Consider the following 8659-nt stretch of genomic DNA (forward strand, 5'->3'; position numbering starts at 1 on the left):
CCGCATATCGCCACGCAGGTACAACACCTGAAATCCCCATGAAACGGGGTCAGAACCACTGATGGTCTGGTAAGCATGCAGTCATACATCCATTCAACTCAAATACAATAATGACCACTCAGGGTCGCAATGCGCAATAACGACGCTCAAGCCTCCAAGACTTAGCGTATATCGCAGGAGCCTCCTCAGGGCTATGAGTTGAACATCCGCTCAAGTCTTCATGACTTAGAGCAAGCCTTTTCAGGGCTGTGATTTGAATAGCCGCTTAAGTCTCCACGACTTAGCCATGACCTCTTCCGGGTCTCAAAGTGATGTCTAGCTCAAGTCTTCATACTTGGCACATCCGTATCCCATGCATCTAAGGACAACTCCTCGAGCTTCGCTTAGTGGTTCGGATACAACACGGGTCTTTGCCCAGTCGGTCCAGTAGTATACCGAACATGACACCTTCACAAAGGTTATGCAGGACTGACTCAACACGTCATCCACTCATACATTCAAAACATCGTTGTACCTAGAACTAATGCATTGTTTGATAATTAACCGCTCCCGCCTTTGGTACGCAGGTAGAGCTATTGTCCGGGCATCAACGCGACGTTCTGGGGGTTGATTATTCTATGTATTTTAGATACCCCAGAGGCCTGTTGACCCTATCCATAGTAGGGCAGTGTGTTTCAACTGGGAGAATCCTACTAGGCCCATATTCGGATCCATCCTCTACTTGCAGTAGTTGGGTTCAATCCTTAGATCTTAAGGATAACCACGACCCCAAAACCCATGAGTGACTGAGGCCATCGTGGACTCTATCAGGTCCAAAGTAAAATACATGTCACTCAAGGCTGTACCATCACTATCATTCCACAGTGAGCATAATTCCTGAAGGGGTCTGCCAGTCTTACAATTACTTGGACAGAATCTGCATGCCATTTAGGCAGCCCGTGCTTTCAGCACTACGGGAGTATGTACCCGACCCCATTCAGTCTGCCCCAACACAGTCATTACTGAGGGGGTACCCCTAACACGATTTTCAACCGCGGGGTATGTGAGACCTTAAGTCTTATTTATATGCATGTAGAACACCGCTCTTGGCACTTCGGCCACCACGAGCATCACACCTCTTTGGGTGGAAACAACACACTCTGGCTCTTCGGCCCTTACGAGTCTGGTTGCGTAACCGTTCTCAATGAGCATGCATATGACTCGATCTAAATAGATCGGCTACTCGGCATATTTTTACGCAACGAGTCCAAACCTAGACAAGGCGCAACCTCTACTCCGGCTCAGCGGCCCTTACGAGCAAGGTGCCCTTGCAGGCACAAGGATACGAGCCGATCTGGCATCGTTCCATCAATGGACATCATTATGCCGTTCCATTGGTTCAGGCAGCTCTTCTGCCAACCATTTCGTCAGCACCTCCCCTGCTCTACCGGCAGTGGTGCGACGAACCCTTCTACGTTGTATATGGCAAACCATGAACTGGGTAACACTTTGCTATATGTCAGAGTATCCTGCTACGTTCTTTCTGAGCTATTCTTAGCTTCTTCAGAAATTTTAGCAGCACTTCCTGTCTTTTACGGAGAAAGCGTGCGTTTCTTTTATCCATTTCAGCGGCATCTCCCCTCTTTGGTTGGAAATCGCCACGCTTAATTCGGGAAATGGATGCGCACCGTTGTGCGTACTTTGCATCCATCAAGGTTGCAGGAACCCTGGGCCATAGCCAGGCCATACATAATTAACTTAGTCTTTACGTAAAGCGCATTTTGCCAAAAAGCGAAGCCTTTCCAATAGGGGCTTCATTCGTCAAGCAGAATCTTGAACGAGGAGCGGTCAAGGAATCACATGGGCGATTTGGAGTTGATCTCCATTTGAACGCTCATTTATGCGCTATATATGTAGTATAAGCAGAAGCCTGTGCTTTATACAGCGGCGGCGTAAAGAAATGCATATACTATTGTTCAGGGTGTGTAACTGAACGAAATATTCTACATATATAACAAAGCAAAAGCCTTGGCATCGTTCGACGCGACGGCGTAAGTAAATACATTGCAGAAAGCAGGAGCCTTTGCATCGTTCGAGGCGACGGCGTAAGTAAATGCATAATCGGAAGTGCAGTAATCGGAAGTACAGAAAACAGGGAGCCTTGGCATCATACGACGCGACGGCAAAGGTAAATTACATAGCCTGTGCGATATAAGACGCGTCGGCAGAATCAGCAGATATACACCTAAATCCGCATCCAACGATAGTTACGAGGCGAGCGGGTGAACACCGAAGTGTCCTAAAGGGCTCAACCAAGAACTAAAGCGAGATACCATTTTGAAGAACGCATATACTGCGTGTTTGAACATAGATATATCCGACGATAGTTACAAGACGAGCGGGTGAACACCGAAGTGTCCAAAAAGGGCTCAATCAAGAACTAAAGCAAGATACTACTTCAGAAAGTATATTCTATATACAAACAGTCAAATACTTGAGAGAGATGGATCAACGAAGCGAACTTACTTCAAATCGTGGAAGAAACGGCTCCGGGTTGCTTCTTTGGCTTCGAGCCTTCCTTCGAGAGGTCAGACTAAGTCAGATGAAGCTGACTTAGTTGAGAAAGAGGTAGAGTAGGTCAAGCTACTCAACCTAAGTGGTTTGAATCAAACAGGGTTCGATCCAAGTCAACTGGGTTCAGCAGGTTCGAACTCAGCTCAAGTAGGCTAAGTCTGGGTTCAGAAATCCAAACCGGAATCTGGACCAAAAAGGACTTTGACTTTGACTTTAAACCCAACTAGGTTCAAGTCAAGTCAACTGGGTTTGGACCAGGTCAAGTGGGTTCAGACCCAGGTCAGGTGGGTTAGGACCAGGTCAGGCAGGCTCAGGCTAAGTCAGGCAGGCTCAGACCAGGTCAGGTGGGCTCTGGTGGGCTAGGCTAGGTAGGGGAGGTTTAGGAGAGAGAGAGAAGGCAAGAGAGAGAGGGGGTCGATTTTTATGAGAAGAGAGAGAGTGGGGAGGGCTATTTATAGCCCAAGCCCACCTCCTCTTGGGTTTTTCCATGCCCATTCTACCCCTTTGGCTTCTTTTTAATTCCAAGAGGTTCCTTGGTGTGGGGCCCACTTGGATATTCCATGGGATATTTTTATGTGTCCCACCAGATATTTTCTGAGGAATATTTCTGTGGGTCCCATGAATATTTCTGTGGGTCCCGCAAGAATTTCGGGTTTCCGGCGATTTTTTTCCGAAAAATTCTGAGTACGCCATTCCCTTCGTATTGACGTAACTAAGAAAGTTGGCTCGCAGGAATCCTTTGATTTCATTCAGGTAGGAAGTTATGGCTTCCAGAGTGTTTGAGGATATATTCGTGATTCGACGAATATCCTAAGTATAACTGGCTCGCAGGAATTGATTCGTTTCGCATTCTGAGAAGAAATGCTATTTTTACCGATAAATGCCTCATGAATTTTATTCAGATATTTTCTGAAAAATTGCGGGTCTTACACCCATCATGGTTCTTCCCATCGAGGAATCCATGCTTTGTATATCCATCCAGGACAGGATCCTACTTGAGCTTCATCTCACGAGGCATTTTCGCAAAAATGTCCCATCAAGGTCCTCATATATTCCTTTCCCCATTCAAATCATCTTGATCTATCTTCGTCCCATCCAGGTTAAGGGATAAACCTGAATCATTCCAAAGGTTGATCTCGTCTCACCCATAAGACTTGATCAAAATACTTATCCTTTATCATTTCGGGATCTTCACCCAATGTCCCATCACGATTTCCTCATTTCTATTATTCAGTCATATCATTTTCGAGGATTTCGTCTCCCCAAGGCCATTCAGGATAAGGTTTTAAGCCTGAAAATCATGTCTTCTCAAAATATTTTTTTCACACCCAGTTCAGGTTGGCTAAACTAGGGAATTTTTCAAAATTTGGAGTGTTTTCTTTGCCACTAAGCTTGGCTTTCAACCAGCTTAGTAGCAAAGAGGGGCATCTGTGAACACCCCAAATTTTCCAAAAAATTTATAAATATTCCCTTTTTGCTCCTGATATCATTTTCTGAGCAATTGAGTCACTTTTAAATCTAAATTCCAGTTCATTTCTTAAGTTTTACGGAAATTAAATTCATTTTTATATGTCTGACTTGATTTCGGATCCGGATCTATTGTCCAGATCCAAATCAGAGCCTCGTTGCCCAACTTTTAAATTAAAATTACAGAAAATACCAAAAATAGTTTTTAAATAGCTCTGATAGTCCATCCGACATCCGTTTGGATCCATCATGTTGTATTTCTCAATTCGAGTTTCAAAACTCGAACATTTTCTCAAAATCTGGATCCAAACCCCTTCTCTGAAGAAATTTTTCCTAAATAACATTGATTTTTCAGAAAAAACCTTTCTTCTGTAAATATTTTGAAATTTTGTAAAATTAGTTTAAATTTCTTAGTTTTTAGAGTTTTGTTTTCAAAAAAATACAAAAAATATATATATAATTTCAAGAAAAACACAAAAAAATAAGAAAATAGAAAAAAAAAATAACACAAAAATAACCTTTTTGAAAAATACCTTTTAAAAATCGAGTTTTATGAAGAAGCACTTTTTAGCAAAATTTTATTAAAAACTTCCTCTTTATAAAATCTTGAAAACAAAAGGGGGGGAGTTTGCAAAAATGCTTTTTAGGGTTTTCTCGCAAGGGGTCGGATGCCGAACAGTTTCCCTTCTCTCTCTCTAGCCTTCTCCCTCTCCCGCGCATCCCTTCTTTCCCCATCATCGCACATCTACAACAAACCATTGATTCTCCTTCCTTCAGCTCACCTGTTCCAACCCCTCGTCACCAACAACCCCCATCTTCACCTCGCTAAACCCTTCATCGCCAACCGAAACCTCCATTCTCGACCCTTCTCCTAATCCCTTCATAAACAACCGTAGCTCTCCCTTCTTCTCACCACTTCTTCACCCCAGCATCCTTCTTCATTCTCTCTAATCTGTCTTCAACCTTTCCTTTCTGCTTCTTCATGGATCGCTTTTCACTTCTCCATGTTCACGCATCAGTGCCTCTTTGGAACCCCAATCTTCTTCCCTCATTACCCTTCTTTCTTCTTCTTCTTCCCCTTCCCTCAGCAATCCTTCTTCTCCTTTCTCTCTAGTCCTCCTCTCCATCACCCGAAGGAAATCGCTCGATCATCCCCTGCAACAATCGAGTAAGCAAATCTCTCTCATTCCTTAATAGCAGAAGATTTCCGTCGTAGGAGAGGAGAACCTTACTCCTTCATTCAGAGTCTCTACAACAACCCTGTAAGTTTTTCCCCTCTCATTTCTATCTGAAACTTTGATTTTCTTGCATTTTTTTTTCTTGTTGATCATCTAATTATCGCACCAAGGATGGGGTTTGAATAGCTTATAGCTATTTCGACCCATCCCTGTGCTACAACAAACGAAATATACATTCCTACATTTTTTTTTATTATTTCCCTTTTACAATTTATTTCTGAATTTCTTATTTCTAATATCTGTTTACGCCATCGTGTGTTAGGTCCAATAATGTCTTCATCGATTTCTTTTTTTTTTTGTTTCTGTTGTTTTTGTTCGTTTGTTTTGTTTCTCCCCTTTTATCTGTAACACATTTCAACTATAAGTTCTTACTTGCATTCAGATTCATAGTATTGTGTTTCATTTCATACACTTTCTTTTCTTTTTTCTTTGATCCAACGAGCCCTCTGTTGAGCTCATGCTAGCTGATTTCCTGTTTCAATAGGGTTAAAAGGAATTTTGTTTAGCGGGTTGGGGTTTATGTAAGATTGTCTTTGTTTATTTCCAATATTTTGTTTGAATCCATTTCTCTTCACTCTTCTGAAATTTGGTTCATCATCAACTGCATGATCGCATATGTAATTCTAGTTGTTTCTATATTTCGGTTCAATTTAGAACCATCGTCTTCCATACGTATATTCCCCATTACATGATCTTTTACAAATAGCTGTATTCCCTCTTTTGAGAAATTGGATGTGTGTGGTATCCATTTTGCTAGAGTTGTGGTGAACATCAAGTTCCCAAGAGGATCCACTATGAGAGATTAGTGAGCTATTGGTTGGGATCTTTAAACATCCCTCGAACAATAGATCTACCTTGTTGAACATTCAACATGGGTAATTCCATGGCTTTTATGGGGAGGGGGAATCAATTCCAAGCCAACATATCCATTGCGAAATGACTTCAGATCGACAGATCTACCGAGAATCCCAGCTCCAACTAGCGGATCTGTAACTATAAAACTCAGGTAGTTACTGAAATATGCTTCGTGCCCGGATCTGTCGAGAAAGAGTTTTCTGGGTCATTCATAGGTGCCTGGTTCTATTTCACTGGAAGTTGAATCTCTCACTCTCCAATAAGTGAACTTGAAAGAACAAAAACCTTCTGTAGCTGCCAGCCTGAGGAATGGTACAAGGTCTTCTCCGAGTCCCCTGCAAAATAAAGTAAAGACTAAGGGGGTCACTGTTGAAAGTTAAGAAGGCCAAGCATCTCTGAGTTCCAATATTGAACAAAAGAAGATCAATGGTGATGTCCTAAGTAACATAAATGATAGTATGGTAATTAACGAGAATATTTTGACTATTGAGCATGGAATGCCTGTTGTTCTAGCTATTCAAGCCTTTGAAGAAAGCAAAGAGCTCAGAAGCTGGTCATATGATGAAGACACTGTAGATGAGAAGGTTAAGGTGGTCTCCGAGTATGCAGTGATTCGTGCACCACCTCCCAAGGTGGTGATGGATGATATTGACATGAAAGGAGATCCAATCAAGCAGGTTGCAGTAAATTGTGTTGTAGAAGAGATGACATCAAAGTTCCCAACAGTCACTCTCAATGAAGAACCATATCAAGCACCCTGTAATGTCGATTTGCTTATAGCGAAGTCGAGCTACAGATGTGTGATAACAACGGAATGGTAGATTCCAACATATCTTTCGTTTCTTTTTCTCCTTTTGCATTTTTGTGATTTCGTTTGTATTGCATCCCAATCTATAGCTAATTTTACGTTTGATTATCACAATTTCTTGTTTGCATCAGAGTTCTGATTTTGTTTTGATAATTTGCTTGCATTATCTGTTTTGTTTCTCTGACGATTGTAATCTTGATTTCTGGTTTGGATGGCATCCGAGCTTGTGGATAATGGCATTGGAGGTGTTGCGGATCTCAAGCAACTCTATAAGGACAAGTTCTTTGGAGAGTCTAGTCAGAAGATGGTTGAATATTTACAAAGCACTGTAGGGATCATTCACAGAAACCACGCTGAAAGTTTAACTTCCTTTATAAAAGGGAGTGTTGATGAAGAGTTAAAAGAGACAAATTCAAATACCGACCAGAAATCTGCACAGAATAAGAGGTTAACATTCTATGTTGAGGGAAACATAAGTGTTGGGAAGACTACATTCCTTCAAAGAATAGCCAATGAAACACTTGAATTGCGTGATCTTGTGGAAGTGGTTCCGGAGCCTATTTCAAAGTGACAGGATGTTGGACCTGATCACTTCAATATTTTGGGATGCATTTTATGCAGAACCCCAGAGGTATGCTTATACTTTCCAAAATTATGTTTTTGTGATAAGAGTTGTGCAAGAAAGGGAGTCTATTAGTGGAATTAAGCCGTTGCGCCTGATTGAAAGAAGTGTTTTTAGTGATCGAATGGTTTTTGTTCGTGTTGTGCACAAAGCAAATTGGATGAATGAGATGGAGATCAACATCTATGATTCATGGTTTGATCCTGTTGTTTCTTGTCTTCCTGGACTTATCTCTGATGGTTTTATATATCTAAGAGCTAGTCCTGACACCTGCCATAAGCGAATGATGCTGAGGAAAAGGACAGAAGAAGGTGGTGTATCACTGGACTATCTGCATGACTTGCATGAAAAGCACGAGAGCTGGTTGTTCCCTTTTCAGAGTGGAAATCACGGGGTGCTATCAGTTAGTCAATTTTCATTCCATATGGATAACTCCTTGCATCCTGATATAAGAGATCGTGTATTTTATCTGGAAGGAGGCCATATGCATGCTAGCATTCAAAAGGTGCCAGCTTTGGTTCTAGATTGTGAACTCAGTATTGATTTCAGCAAAGATATTAAAGCAAAGCAAAAAAAAAAATATGCTCGCCAAGTTGTTGAATTTTTCGAACTTGTCAAGAAGAAGAAAGAGGTGCCCTCCCCAAAATCTGGTGAAGATAAAAAAAAAAACTTGTAACCAACAGATTCTCCTACCTCATAATGGAAATTTCTGGACTCCAGATAAGAATCTTTTCCAGTCTTCGACACGGAAATCGTTTGATTTCAGGCAGGCAATGTCATTCCTATCTAGTTAGTTGCATGCATGCCTTGTTCGATTTTCTAGTTTTGTCTGTGTTTTGCTGTTGAAAATGTTTTTGTGACCATATACAACACAATACAGTCACCTATCATTCAATGTGTTGGAGTTTTATCAGCTATACTATTGTTGAGATCGATCGGCTGATATTTTGTGAAGATATCTTCAAGTTACTAAAATCGGTTTACCATGAAATCAGAAGTAAAGTCTGATTGGAAATCACTATAAGTCATCCAATCATTGTAAATTATCATGTTTAATTTCCCACACTTTCACATCATCTACACTACCACAACACATCAGATTTGTTGTAATGTGCA

General features: G+C 41.4%; 1 pseudogene; it reads left to right on the top strand.

Moving 5' to 3' along the window:
• The first annotated feature begins 7132 nt into the window (after positions 1-7132).
• Positions 7133-8337, top strand: LOC149837797 (uncharacterized; annotated as a pseudogene).
• The last annotated feature ends 322 nt before the right edge of the window (positions 8338-8659 follow it).

This window comes from Nuphar pumila, chromosome 5, assembly GCF_984573655.1.
Source record: "Nuphar pumila chromosome 5, dmNupPumi1.hap1.1, whole genome shotgun sequence".
Taxonomy (NCBI): domain Eukaryota; kingdom Viridiplantae; phylum Streptophyta; class Magnoliopsida; order Nymphaeales; family Nymphaeaceae; genus Nuphar; species Nuphar pumila.